This window comes from Crocuta crocuta, unplaced genomic scaffold (assembly GCF_008692635.1).
Source record: "Crocuta crocuta isolate KB4526 unplaced genomic scaffold, BGI_CrCroc_1.0 scaffold102, whole genome shotgun sequence".
NCBI classification, from domain to species: domain Eukaryota; kingdom Metazoa; phylum Chordata; class Mammalia; order Carnivora; family Hyaenidae; genus Crocuta; species Crocuta crocuta.
The window spans coordinates 7,661,676-7,675,653 of record NW_027530019.1 but is presented as its reverse complement, the minus strand read 5'-3'; the positions used below and the strand labels follow the sequence as shown (position 1 = coordinate 7,675,653).

General features: G+C 34.4%; 1 pseudogene; it reads right to left on the bottom strand.

The window, feature by feature from the left end:
* Positions 1–9,545: 9,545 nt before the first annotated feature.
* LOC144232006 (U6 spliceosomal RNA) lies at positions 9,546–9,644 on the bottom strand (annotated as a pseudogene).
* Positions 9,645–13,978: the final 4,334 nt, after the last annotated feature.

Genomic DNA, 13,978 nt, shown 5'->3' with positions numbered 1-13,978 from the left:
CTTTATCACTTTTAGTACTAGGAGAAGCCAGGATCCTAGAAGGGAAAAATAGCTCACTATTTTTAAAATCAGAATTTAGGGCCTGATGAATAGAAATGGAAAAAAAAGTGCAAATAATAGTGGAGAGCCCTTACAAATTTTAGTCTAAAGAAAATAGTGAAGGAATTCATTATCAGAACATTCTACACAAACAAAAGCTAAAGAAGTCCACCAGTACTATGTTGGCACTACACGAACTATTAAAGAAATGTATGTAAGCTGAAAAGAAAGGGTGCTAATTAGTAACAAGAACACATATGAAAGAATAAATTTCACTGGACATAAATTTCACTACTATATAGTAAAGGTAGTAGATTAGTTGCTTATAAAGCTAGTATAAAGTTTAAAAGTCAATAGTAGTAAAAATATCTATGATGACAGCAATGAGTTAAAGGATGCACAAGAAGAAAAGATATAAAAGAAGAAAAGTAGTAATAACGTTGAGCTTTACAATGGGATTAAATTTAAGTTGTTATCAACTTAAAATAGACTGCTATAGATATATGTAAGTTCATAGCAACCACAAAGCAAAAATCTATAGTAAATACACAAAAGATAAAGAGAAAGGAATATAAGCATATACTAAAGAAAGTTGTCAAACCACAGAGGAAGAGAGCAAGAGAAGAAGAAAGGAACAGAGAGGAGCTACAACACAACCAGAAAACAATGAACAAAATGGCCATAAGTACATACCTATCAATAATCACCTTAAGTCTAAATGAACTAAATTCTCCAATCAAAAGTCAGTGGCTGAATGGGTAACAGAAAAAAGAAAAAAAGCCAACCAATACCCATGTGTATTATGTGTACAAGGTGTTACATAATGATAAAGGAATCAATCCAACATGAAGGATAACATTTACAAATATTCATGGATGAAACATAGAAGCACCTAAGTATATAAAGCAAATATTAACAAGAAATAGATAGTAATACAATAATAGTAGGGGACTTTAATACCCTACTTACATCAATGGATATGTCATCCAGACAGAAAATCAATAAGGAACCATTGACCTTAAGCAACACATTAAACTGGATAGACTTAACAGATATTTATAAAATATTCTATCCAGAAGCAAAACAGCACACATTATCTTCACGTGCAAATGGAACATTTTCCAAGATAGATTATATGTTAGGCCACAAAACAAGTCTTAATAAATTTAAGAGGACTGATATCAAATCAAGCATATTTTCCGACATGTTAATGAAACTGGAAATTAATTAAATGAAGACAGCTGGAAAATTCACAAATATGTTAAGAGTAACAACATGATATTGAACAATTAATGGGTCAAAGAAGAAATCAAACAGAAATAACATTTACCTTGAGGCAAATGAAAAGGGAAATGGAACATACCAAATTTATGGGATGCAGCTAAAGCAGTTCTAGGAGGGAAATTCATAGTGATAAAAGCCTACCTCAATATTCAAGAAAGTCTCAAATAAGCAACCTAACTTCATATCTCAAGAAACAAGAAAAACAAAGCCCAAAGTTAGTAGAAAAAAAGGAAATAAAGATTAGATAAAAAGTAAATGAAAGGGAGGTTAAAATGTCAGCAGGAAAGATCAGTGAAACCGAGAGCGGTTTCTTTGAAATGTAAACAAAATAGACAAACCTTATCTAGACTAAGGGGGAAAAAGAGGAGACAGAGAAAGAGAGAGGACTCAAGTAAATAAAATTGGAAATGAAAGAGGAGATGTAACAACTGATACCATAGAAATACAAAGATCATAAGAGACTACTCGGATTTGCATTTCCCTGATGATTAATGATGTAGAACATATTTTCATGTACCTGTTAGCTATCTGTATGCCTTCCTTGGAAAAATTCTACTCAGATCTTCTTCCAATTTTTAACTGAATTATTTGTTTTGTTTGCTTTCTGTTGAGCTGTAAAAGTTTTTATAAATTTTGGATATTAGTCCCTTATCAGATATATGATTTGCAAATTTTTTTTTCCCATTCAGTATGTTGCCTTTTGATTTTTCTAATCATTTCTTTTGTTATACACAAAAAGTTTAGTTTGGTTTAAATCTATTTGTTTATCTTTTGTTTGTTATTGTTATATTCTCCTGAAAATTTTCAGTACTTCCATTCAGTCAAAATGAAGGACTGTGGTGTATAGGACATTCTGCTGGGTACTGACGGGCACTGAGAGAGAACTGGGGTGTGGCAGAATACCTGAGAGAAAGACATTTGTACTTATAACCTTCCTTCTTTTGGATAACTTTCACTTTTAGATAAAGGAGGTGTCTCTCAGGTGCCATGAATCTTCAGAGCATATTGTTTTCAGATGTCAGATCAGTGAAGGAAGGGCATTAGAACTTAGACTTGCCTCAAAGAGTTTATTAACACTGATCAGAGCTATAACTTATTTGCTGTTTGACCTTCCAGATCCCTTCTCCTCTCTTTTCTATACTCAATGAGCCCTGGGAGGCAGACCTTTGTGCGTCATATACCAAGTTTCCTTTGCCTTTTTTTGTCCTCCTGAGTTTACTCAATAGTGGGCACCAACAGGAGATCAGAGAAAGAAGAGATAAATCAGTTCACCAAAGACTGTTTCCCTGCCAATAGCTACAGCTCTCTCCAATTCCCATAATACTCTTCCTCTCCCACCACTTCATTTCTTCATGTTCAAAGTGGTAACAGCTCCATTCTGTTAGAAGTAGTACATACCCTGGGTGCATCACTGATCCCTGTTCATTCCTTTAACCTATACGCATCCCCTTGTGAAAAAAAAATATCCTTTACTTAACACCCTTTAGTGACCTCATTTCCTTGGGCCATCTATCTCTTGTCAGGACCCTGGTAAATACCTTAAATACGGATTTTGACTGAAGAGAAAATGGGGAGAGATTTTTCAATGCTGCTGGAACTTTCTTGCATACCCAGCCCCCCCAAAAACTTCAGCACATTGTTGACTCCCAGACTTCTGGTTGTGGGGAGGTGTCTGTCTTCCAAGGAGTAATGCCCCTCCTTTTGGCCTCATCAAATTATTCTAATTTCTCATTTTCCAGTTTTTTATTGCAACATACACTTCGTTCTTGATTTCATTTCTCTTTTTATGGCATCTCACCTCATGCGCATTCTCTTTTTTTGTTGCACTTAGATACAACAATTAATCCTCAAACTCCATTAAGTATAGCAATTCCTTGTAGGCCAGGAGAATTTCTGCAATTGCAATAATTGTGTGAGTGTACTAGATTTATTAAAGTGTTTGGAAATATCACTAAGGCTGTAAATGTCTCTCGTATTTCCAGAATATAGAAATGCTACCAGCAAATCTGGCAGGGAACAGTCTATTACCAATCCAAACACTAGCACTTTCACATCTGTTATGCTTAAAAATTTTAAACTAATGTATTCATTCCAGAAACAGCAGAACAAAAAGATATCCAGCTAGGAGATCTATTTTCATATCAATATTTAAAATGGTTTCAATATTTACCATTTCATACTCACTAAATCTCCCGTGACTTTTTACTTTCAGGAAATCCATCAATTACAAACCAAAGCGAACATCTAAAAGGACCTGTAAAATTCAATATACATTGGCAGGCAGGGAGCCCAAAGCTCACTAGAGAATGCAATCAGTAAAATTTCTCCAAATTCATGAAAATGAATAAATTGTGTCACCATCTTGAAAATCCATATTTATTATTACTCCAAAGAGAGAGTCAATTAGTATCTGATTTTAAAATCTTGTCTACAGAGAAAAGTATTCCATATAGTGACAAATATGAATAGAATATTCACACTAAAACACAAAGTGTAAAAAACAAATAAACATATTAAGAATATTAGTTTTACTAATAAAATTATGGAAAATAAGTCAGTGTTTTTTTCCTTTAAATTGCAAAAATGCAAAAAAAACCAAACCCCAATACTCATGACTGTTGTGGGAAAATTATACTATATTACATTAAAAGCATGATCTGTAAAGTCACATTGTCTGAATTTGAGTCCCTACTTTGGTTTTAATTGAGTGACTTGGGATATTTAACTTAATCTGTATCACAGTTTTTTTTTATCTGTAAAATTAGAATAATTATAATGTGCCTTATAGAGATATTGCCAAAATTCAAAAATATAGTGACTGTTACCTGCCATATGGTAAGGCTTGGTAATTATCAGCAATTATTATTTTTTTAATATTTTTATTTATTTCTAGTAGAGAGAGAGAGAGACAGCGTGAGCAGGGGAGGGTCAGAGAGAGAGAGGGAGACACAGACTCTGAAACAGGCTCCAAGCTCTGAGCTGGCAGTCAGCACAGAGCCCGAAGCGGAGCTCAAACCCATGAACCGTGAGATCATGACCTAAGCGAAAGTCGGACGCTTAACCGACTAAGCCACCCAGGCGCCCCTATCAGCAATTATTATTACAACTTTGATGAAAGATGATGAGCAGTGGTTAAGAAGGGCAGTGAACTGGGTGTGAACAGTTCCTAACACAGTACTGAGGGTATAAACTGGTATACATTTTCTGGAGGGAAGTTTACCTCTATAGCATATAGAGCTATAGAGTTAGTTTTCTTTTTTCTTTTAATGTTTATTTATTTTTGAGAGAAAGTATGTGTGCACGTACGTGGTGGAGGGACAGAGAGAGAGAAACAGAGGATCCAAAGCAGGCTCCATGCTCAGTGCAGAGCCAGATGCAGGGCTCAAACCCACCAACTGTGAGTCATAATCTGAGCCGAAGTCTGAAGCTTACCTGACTGAGCCACCCAGTTGGCCCAAATTTAGTTTCCTTTAATACAGTAAAATCATTTCTACGCATTTATCCTAAGGAAAATATCAAGGAGACAAAAGATTTCTTTCTAAGGATGTTCATTTTAGCATTATTTATAATCATTAGAAATGATGTCTGAAAATGGCAATATAATAATCATGTAGTGGAATATTATGCAATAAGTGACACTTGGAATGTTATTTAATGTCTCAGGAGATATACAATATAAAGAGTTCATGTGGTTGAACTTTGTGTGCTTTATTTTTATAATGGTTATCTATTCATTTATTTAATTTGTTTAAGCTTACTTATATTTCAGAGAAAGACAGAAAGTGAGTGGGGGAGGGGGAGAGGGGGAGGGAGGGAGAGAGAGAGAGAGAGAGAGAGAGAGAATCCCAACAATACTCCACACTACCAGCGTGGAGCCTGATGTGGGGCTCAGACTCATGAACTGTGAGATCATGAGCTGAGCCAAGACCAAGAGTTGGATGCTTAACCAACTGAGCCACCCAGGCATCCTATGGTTTTTGTTTATTTTGGGAGAAAGAGAGTGTGAGCAGGGGAAGAGCAGAGGGTGAGGGAGAGAGAGAATCCTAAGCAGGCTCCGAGCCCAGAGCAAAGCTGATGTGGGGCTCCATCCCATGACTGCAAGACCACCACCTGAGCAGAAATCAAGAGTCAGATATGCAACCCACTGAGCCACCCAGGTGCCCCTGGACTCTGTGTATTTTAAAATGTAACTTTTATTAATTATATATACACAAAATTATACATGTAATAAAAGTTTCCTACATGTATGAAAATCTAAAAAGAAATTCATCAAACTTACTGACCTCAAATGACATTATTACAGGTGAGTTTGTTGAATACTTTATATATTTGTATTTTTTTAGGTTTTTATTGTGAGAGTTAATGAGTTTCAAAAATTTTTAAAAAGCTGCTACAGTGTCCTTAAGTGCTTTATATGTGATTAACAGATGTTCAAGCTAGAGCAGTCCTTGATAGCCCCCTAGTCATCTTTCTTTCCCTGACAGTTGCATGCTTAATTAGATGCTTTTACAACTTCATGCACAATTGATAACCTTTTGTCATAAGTGTGACTATAATTACCTGGTCAGCAACCTTGACACCAATTTAGTAGCCAAACTTAAACATAATTCATCTCCATTTTCAACATACTTAATAACTAACATTTACTTATAATTTATTGAGGATATACTATATGCCAGACATTGTTAATTATTTTGCATGCATTATCTACTTTAATCTTTACAATTATCTTGTGAGTTAGATAGCGTCGACTCTATTTTATGGAAGAAGAGGGATTCAAGGCTTGTATTCAGTTGTACAAGTTTCCAGATTAGAATCTGATGCCAGTAAGTCTGATCCAAGACTACACTTTAATTCCTATATATGCTGCCTCTAAATAAGTGCCTCATGCATACCTGGCTTCTTTTCTTTGCTATCATTATTGGGGAGAAAAAAAATCTATTCTAAAGTATAATCTAAGATTTACTAATGTCTGGAAAGTTAGAATAACTTGGAATTTAACAACTCTGGCTAATATATAAACTAGACAACCACACTAAAATGAAGACTAGGTGTAGATATTTTGTTAAAGACAATCAATTTACAAAAAAAGAGTTAATCAAATATGGGAAATGTTTGATAAACTACAGTATTATTTTTTACAAGAAAAATATCTCTAGAAAGAATCTGCTTCATATGGGTATTAATTTCTTTTTTTTTTTTATTTTCCTAGGGTATTAATGATCCATTTTTTTTATAATCCTAGGGTATTAATTTCTTAACAACGGAAATGTTTCTTGCTTTGTTTTGTCTTCAAGGTAATGATTTTGGTGAATGGAGAGGTTTTTTTCCCCTCTTTATTTTATGATAATGATGCTCATATGATACTTTATATTTATTTTCAGGCCATTTGTAATGTAGGTCCTGGTTACCTAACTGGACAATTAAGGCAAGAGAAATGATATATTTTTCATATATAAATACTGAACTAAAGTAGAAATTTTCTTTCCCTGGGTCTACCAGTAATTTGCTATAATTGCCCACCCAGAGAGGATAAGGATTAGATACCACTTCCTCATTTGTGTAATAAAAGGGTACTTTCTAATCTTAAACATACCTTTTAACTGTATCATTCTATGATTCCCAGTAGTCCTAGAACATTGTTAGGTAATATAGTATAAATATTTATAGAACAAATGTATATCTTTCAGTTACTTCCTAATCCTATCTATTTTTCAAGGCCTACCTAAAACCTTACTTCCTTCATGAAGACTCCTTTGAGTATTCAAACTTCCTGTACTCAAAAACAGTGGGTACAGTAATAACATGTTATCTTCAAACGTTGCTTAATAATTTCACATAAGAAAGTCCTTGTTTTAAAATAAATTGTAAATCAACTTAACAGAGAGAGGTTTTGGGCCTATAATTTTATACATTCCTTGGGTTCAATCACAGCACTGGCCTCACAATGGACGGTTAGCAAATGCAGAGTAAATTTGAATTGGCAACTAAATTCATAATTTTCGACATCAGGACATTCTTTTTATCAAAGTGACTTTCCTTAGGTCACAGCTCAGGTCTTCACTACGCCTGATGCTGTTTGATCATCATCATCATCACATCATCTTTGTGATCAAGAAGCAGTTATTCAATCCTTCTGGAATGAATAGCAGCAGCCCAAGATCTATCTTCAGGTGAGATGAGAAACAGCTGGCTCTCATTCTCTATATAATAACCTTTCATATACCCAGAGTCTAAGATCATTAGTTTTAAAAGAGCCTCAAATATTGGATAAGGTTGGTTGCTACAAAAGCAGGAATAAGAGGAATGAAAGAGAACATGTTACGGAGAGAGGAGAGAAAAGATGAGCTGTCAGTCTCTTGGTGCAAATCATTCGTCATGGGTCCCCTTATGTCTGCAAAGGCAGGGACACCCCGGTTATCATGAAGAGATTGTCATGGGGCCGGTAATATGTAGGCATATTGAGTGCGCTTTTGTTCTTGTCAGTGAATGTAGTTGAGAATGGTCGTATTGCAGGATTGCAATTTTGCCAGTGCTCTTGGCAGTTGAAATTAAAATCAAATCTCCAAGCATAGATTTAAAGAACACAGTTTTTCCCAGTCTCTAAAGAGGTAGGATATAAATTTCAAACATTTTTTGGGGCAGTCATTGTTTACACTTAAAAACACACCTAATATCGTTAGTATAGCACTGGAACAGGATAAAGTTTTCACTAATTAGATAGAGAATTAGAGACCACTCAAAAATATGCATGGGACTTCCATACTGACCCTGATGGATGGGTCATTTTCTGTTGTTACTTACACATCTATTCACAAAGAAGTAGTTGTTTATGGAAGATGGTACTGGAAAAGTAAAGGCCAGTTCAATGGAAAATCCAAATTTTGTTACCATCCTCCTCTGAGTAGAAGTGAAATAGCATACCTGCAGCATACAAAATTTCCTGACTTTTCTAGGGTTTTTTTTTTTTTTTGACCAAAGTAGTCTGAACTACATGGTTCTTGCCTGTATTTCATTTCTCATTCTTTCTAGGTCCCCTTTTCATTTGATTCAAGAGCATATATCTATCTCTCTATCTTCAAAATCTTTCTTGATTTTTGCTTTAGCCCGAGGAATTCAATTAAATCCATCCAGCAGATGGAAAGATGAGGCCTATAAGGGCAGTAAGAAATACTAAAAATAATGAGAAGGATGTAAAAAAATATCCTGATTTGGGGCCAGGGGGGTTTAATAGAACTCAGAGGTTTTAATTAATTAATTGTTTTCTTAGTTGCCCTTCCTCTTCTTTTTCTAATTCTCTTTGCTCAGGCACTGAGAAATAGTGTTTGGCCTGGTTGCTGGAGCTGAAGCAAACAGCCTTCCTCTAGTAACTGCTCACTGCTCTTCCACTCAGAATTGGTGACACTGAACAGTGGTCACGAGGACCAGATTTTCTGGGAAAATTCTAATTTCAGAGACGTTCTAGTGTTTCCCATAAACACAATTTACAGCATTGAGCATGTAACCTCATTCAGAGACTGGAAGACTAAGGTTAAGCTTCATGGTTAGTATCAGTCAATTGATTAGTCAATATGCATATTTGTGTGTATATGTATGTATACATGTATACAGATGTATATGTTTAAAATAAACTATATGTGCACATATACACACATACCAATGATTCTCATTCTCATTAGTTCCATTCTATTTAGCTGTTGCAAACACTGAGTTAGCAAACACTGAATCATTGTTCCCGGGGGAAATACAGAGTTAGGTTCCTGCAAGCCACTTGTCACAACATTCTTGCCAACTGATCAATATAAAGCCTTGTTTTATGTGAACTTCTATTTAAAGATACCTGATTTAATATATATTGCCAAATCATTAACATTAAATTCAGGACCAACAACACTGGAATTCATGTTTGAATGAAGGTTACCTAACATATGTATCTCTCCATTAGGCACATTGCAGCTTTCTTGCACTTAGTAACACTAGACAGCACTTCAGTACTACCTGTGGGGGTCACATTAAACAGCAAAATTGACAAAAAACACAAAAATATCAAAACAAGGTGACACTTAACGAACCATGAAAAAGACACTTGTTTACGATACCAGAGCTGAAACAAAAAGACAGTGTGGCCTTATTTGACTTCAGCTGGAAATGCGCATCAGGTGATTCCAATTTATCATTTTGTGCATTGTCTGTGAATAGTCCAAAAACCCAGCAAATACTTTCTTCTTATGGAACGCTTCATGAATTTGTGTGTCATCTTTGTGCAGGGGCATGCTAGTCTCTGTATCATTCCAGAGTTAGTGTATGTGCTACCCAAGCAAGCATAAAACTTCACAAGTATTGGCTTAATGTTACAAATAAATTCTAGCAAGTAGGCAAATTTACAGTACAGAATCCACAAATAATGAGAATCAACTGTGTGCATGTATTCTTGTCTCATCTAAATTAGTTGCAGAGGAGAAATTTTCAAAAACGTAACAAATCTAAAAAGTCTAAATTGGCAATATGAGCAATTTCTTGGACAGTCCTAGTGTGAGTGTAGGTTCAGCCTGACCATCTAACAGCTACGTCTCTATTTACTATTGCTGAATAAAGGCACTGATCCTAAGAAGTGCAAAACTGAGAATTTAAGTTCCCTAAAAGATAGTTATAATCTTTCTACAAGACTTTGTTGTCCACTCATTAATGTCACATGCTAGCTTGCAATTCCTAAAAAGAGAGAGATTTGATGGTTTCCAATACCCTTCCTTTCTTGTTTCTGTGTCTTCTTGACATTTAGTATACTCTCTCTACCATATTACATGTTGGAGGAGCACCACTGCTATACACACATTGCTTATACTTGTGAACTTGTATATAAACAGGGGAAGGGCACCTGGGTGGCTAGGCTGATTGAGCACTCAATTCTTGATACAGGCTCAGGTCGGTCATGATCTCACAGTTCATTAGTTCGAGCTGCACACAGGGCTACATGCTGAGCATGGGGCCTGCTTGGGATACTCTCTCTCCCTCTCTCCTTGCCCCTCCCCTGTTTGTGAGTGTGCATTCTCCCCTCACCCCTAAAAATAAACAGAGCCCTCTTTAAAACAAGGCATGGGAAACAACCTCCAGACTGGCTTAAAAGCCAGTCAAGTGTGACTACCACCAACAAATGGTATTGGTGTCTACATCTATAGCACTTAGGTTACTAAAGAAATTGAATTTGAGGGAGCAAATTTCAGAACTTAATGTGTATGTCAGTAAAGAAGCTTCTATACTTGTATATGTGTCCATCTCCTCCATCTGACTATTATTTTAAGGGCAGAAGTAGTGTTTTACTAATTTTTGTAGCCTTTATATATAATACAGGGTTCTGATACTGAATATATGAATTGCAACAAAATATAGTTTGAATTGAAAATAAGTATCATCATTGATTTCACAAATCTTACATTTCAATAATTACTTTTTCTTTTTCAATTTAGAAAGTTTTCTACTGTCTTTGGATAATTTTAGCTTCACCAACTTGAAAGGCTACAAAATTGGTTCTGGTTTTTCCAACTTGTCTCTTTAATTTTTTTTTGTTATTAAAATTGAATACTATGCTTATTTTAAGAAAATTAAAAGATAAACAACATGAAGAAAATAACACCAATAATTTTCCTCTTGGTTATAATACCTTAATATTTCAGTGTATATATTAATATAGATTTAGAATATACTAATATATATTAATATATTACATATTTATAATTATATAACATATATTTAATTTATCATATCTAGGGGGAATCTACTCCTTCTGCATCCTCTACTCTAGACTGAGAATCAGAGAAGCACTGTAACTTTGGGGAATATGGCATATTACTCTGGGGTGTAAAGCATTTCCTGTAAAAATTTCTATGGAAAAATGTTCTAAATAATGTTTTGGTTTTTTTTTTAACAGACACAGGATCTACATAAGAGGCCAAAAATAAATATGCATATTATTGGAGACAGCCACAGCCTACAAAAGCAATTGTATTAACATTTCAAGTAGAATATCGGGTGTTTGGGTGGCTTAGTTGGTTAAGTATCTGACTCCTGGTTTTGGCTCAGGTCATGATGTCACAAGTTCGTGAGTTCAAGCACAGAGCCTGCTTGGGATTTGCACTGACAGCACAGAGCCTTGGGATTCTGTCTCCCTCTTTCTCTGCCTCTCCCCTGCTCACTATATTTCTAAAACAAAAACAAAAACAAAAACAAACAAAAGAAAAAAATATTTCAAGTAAAACTTGAGAAGCTTTGGTCAGAGGAATGGCCTGTCCTTGGAAAGGAAGGTAAGTTTTCTCACTTTACATTTGAAATATTATCGAACTAACTCTTGATATCTGGGGTCATATCCTCAAGGACAAGTTTAATATAGGTACTATGTTTAATTATCTATCAAACACTGTCATTTGTGTTCTCAATGCCACACCTATAGATTTGTTTCAAATGAAACCTAGAAGGAAATTCAGATCATATTTGGAAAGGATAATTTTGCTGACAATAAAAATGATTTGACCAATTATACAATTAAAATGATATCAGTAACAACAGCTATCAGAACAGATAAACCCTGAAATTCAGGCAAGGAATAAGTGACCTTAAGGCAAGATTTTAGTCCTTGAAATCTACAGATACATGAGTAGAAAAGACAATTCTGCCTGACACTGCTATTTCCTAATGACCCCTGTGATGCCTCCCTCCCACTGCTTATGTCTACATTCATCCTGAAGCAGATACTAATGTGCTTTCTTTCACTACAGAGTTTAAATTTCCTAGAATTCATGCAAATGGAACCATACAGCAGGCACTCTTTTCTTCAGGCTTCTTCCTTCAGAATAATTATTTGGAAATACATCCATGTATTTGCATGTAGCAATAGCTTATTCTTTATTGAAGGATATTATTCCATTTTATGAATATACCACAATTTGCTTATCCATTCACATAGTGGTGGCCAATTACATTCTTTCAATTTTTGTCAATTACAAATAAAGTTGCTATGAAATTTTGAGTTCCAGTCATTTGTGGACATATACTTTCATTTCTTTTGGATAAGTACCTAGGAGTGGAGTGATTAGGTTATGTAATAGAGGTATACTCAGCTTTTTAAAAAGCTATTAAACTATTTCTAAAGTGATTGTATCATTTTATATTCCCATCAGTGTATGAAAGATTCAGTTGTATGAGACAGTCTCTCCAGTACTTAATACGATATGTCTTTTTAACTTTAGATGGTCTAATAATATGTGTTACTATCATATTTTGGTCTTAATTCCTCAAAGAACTAATTATGGTGAATATCTTTTCATGAACTTATTTGCAATCCATATATGTTTATATATTTCTTTTCTGAGGCATCTTTTAAATTTTTGTCCAATTTATTATATTTTTGTGTAATCTTATTATTGGGTTTTGAGAGTTATTAAACTTATAGGTATATATTATCTATGTCCTTCGTCACATGAGTGATAGGGGAATATCTTCTCCTAGTCTATGACTTGAATTTTCATTCTCTTCCTTTCAAAAAGCCTAAGTTCCTAATTTTGATGAAGTTTAATTTGTTAAATTTGCCATAGGCTGTAAATTAATTGTATGTAAAAAATCTTTGTCTAATAATACAAGATCAAAAAGATTTTCTCCTATGTTTATTTCTACATGTTTTATAGTTTTGTTTTTACATTTAGGTCTATGATTCATTTTTAGCTAATTTTTGTATATGGCATAAGAAATGGATTCAAGTTCAATTTTCTACCTTCGGACATTTAATTGTTCTATTGTAATTTATTGAAATAACTTCTTTCTCCAGTGAATTGCCTATGAGTCTTTGTGGAAATTTACTTGAATGTATACATATAATTATTGGATTTTCTATTCTATTACATTGCTCTGCTTGTCTATCTTTCTGCAACATCATGTTGTCTTTATACTATACTTATATAATGAGAAGTGTAAGTGCTCCAAATTTGTTCTTTATTTTTAAAGTTGTCAGTTTTTATAAAGTACCTGGTAGTATTTTGATTTCATTGCATCAACTCTATGAATGAATGTGGAAGAAGTGACACATTAACAACATCAAGACTTACAATTAATGTGGTAGGTCTCTCAATTTGTTTAGATCTTCAATTCTTCTCCTAAACGTTTTGTAGTTTACAGTGAACAGGTCTTGTGCATATTCTATCAGGTTTATTCCTAATTGTTCATATTTTTGCTATTTTAAGTGGTATTTTAATTTCAATATCCAACTGTTTGTTACTAGTATCAAGAAATAAAATTGATCTTTCATATTTATGTTGTATTCTAAAATTTCCCAAACTCAGGGTTTCTAGCAGCTTTCTTGTAGATTCTGTGAGATTTTCTTCATAGATAATTATGCCATATGTGACTTAAAAAAGTTTGATTTCTTCTTTTCCAATCTTATTGATTTCATTCCTATTTCTTATCTTGTTGTGCTGGCTAGAACCTTCACTATCTTGAACAGAAATAAATAGTAATCACAGAAATTCTTGCTAGGGTCCTTGACTTAGAAGGGAAGCATTCAGGGGCACTTGGGTGGCTCAGTTGGTAAAGCATAGGACTCATGATTTCAGCTCATGTTTGTGAGATCGAGGCCTGTGTTGGGCTCTGTGCTGACAATGCAGAGCCTGCT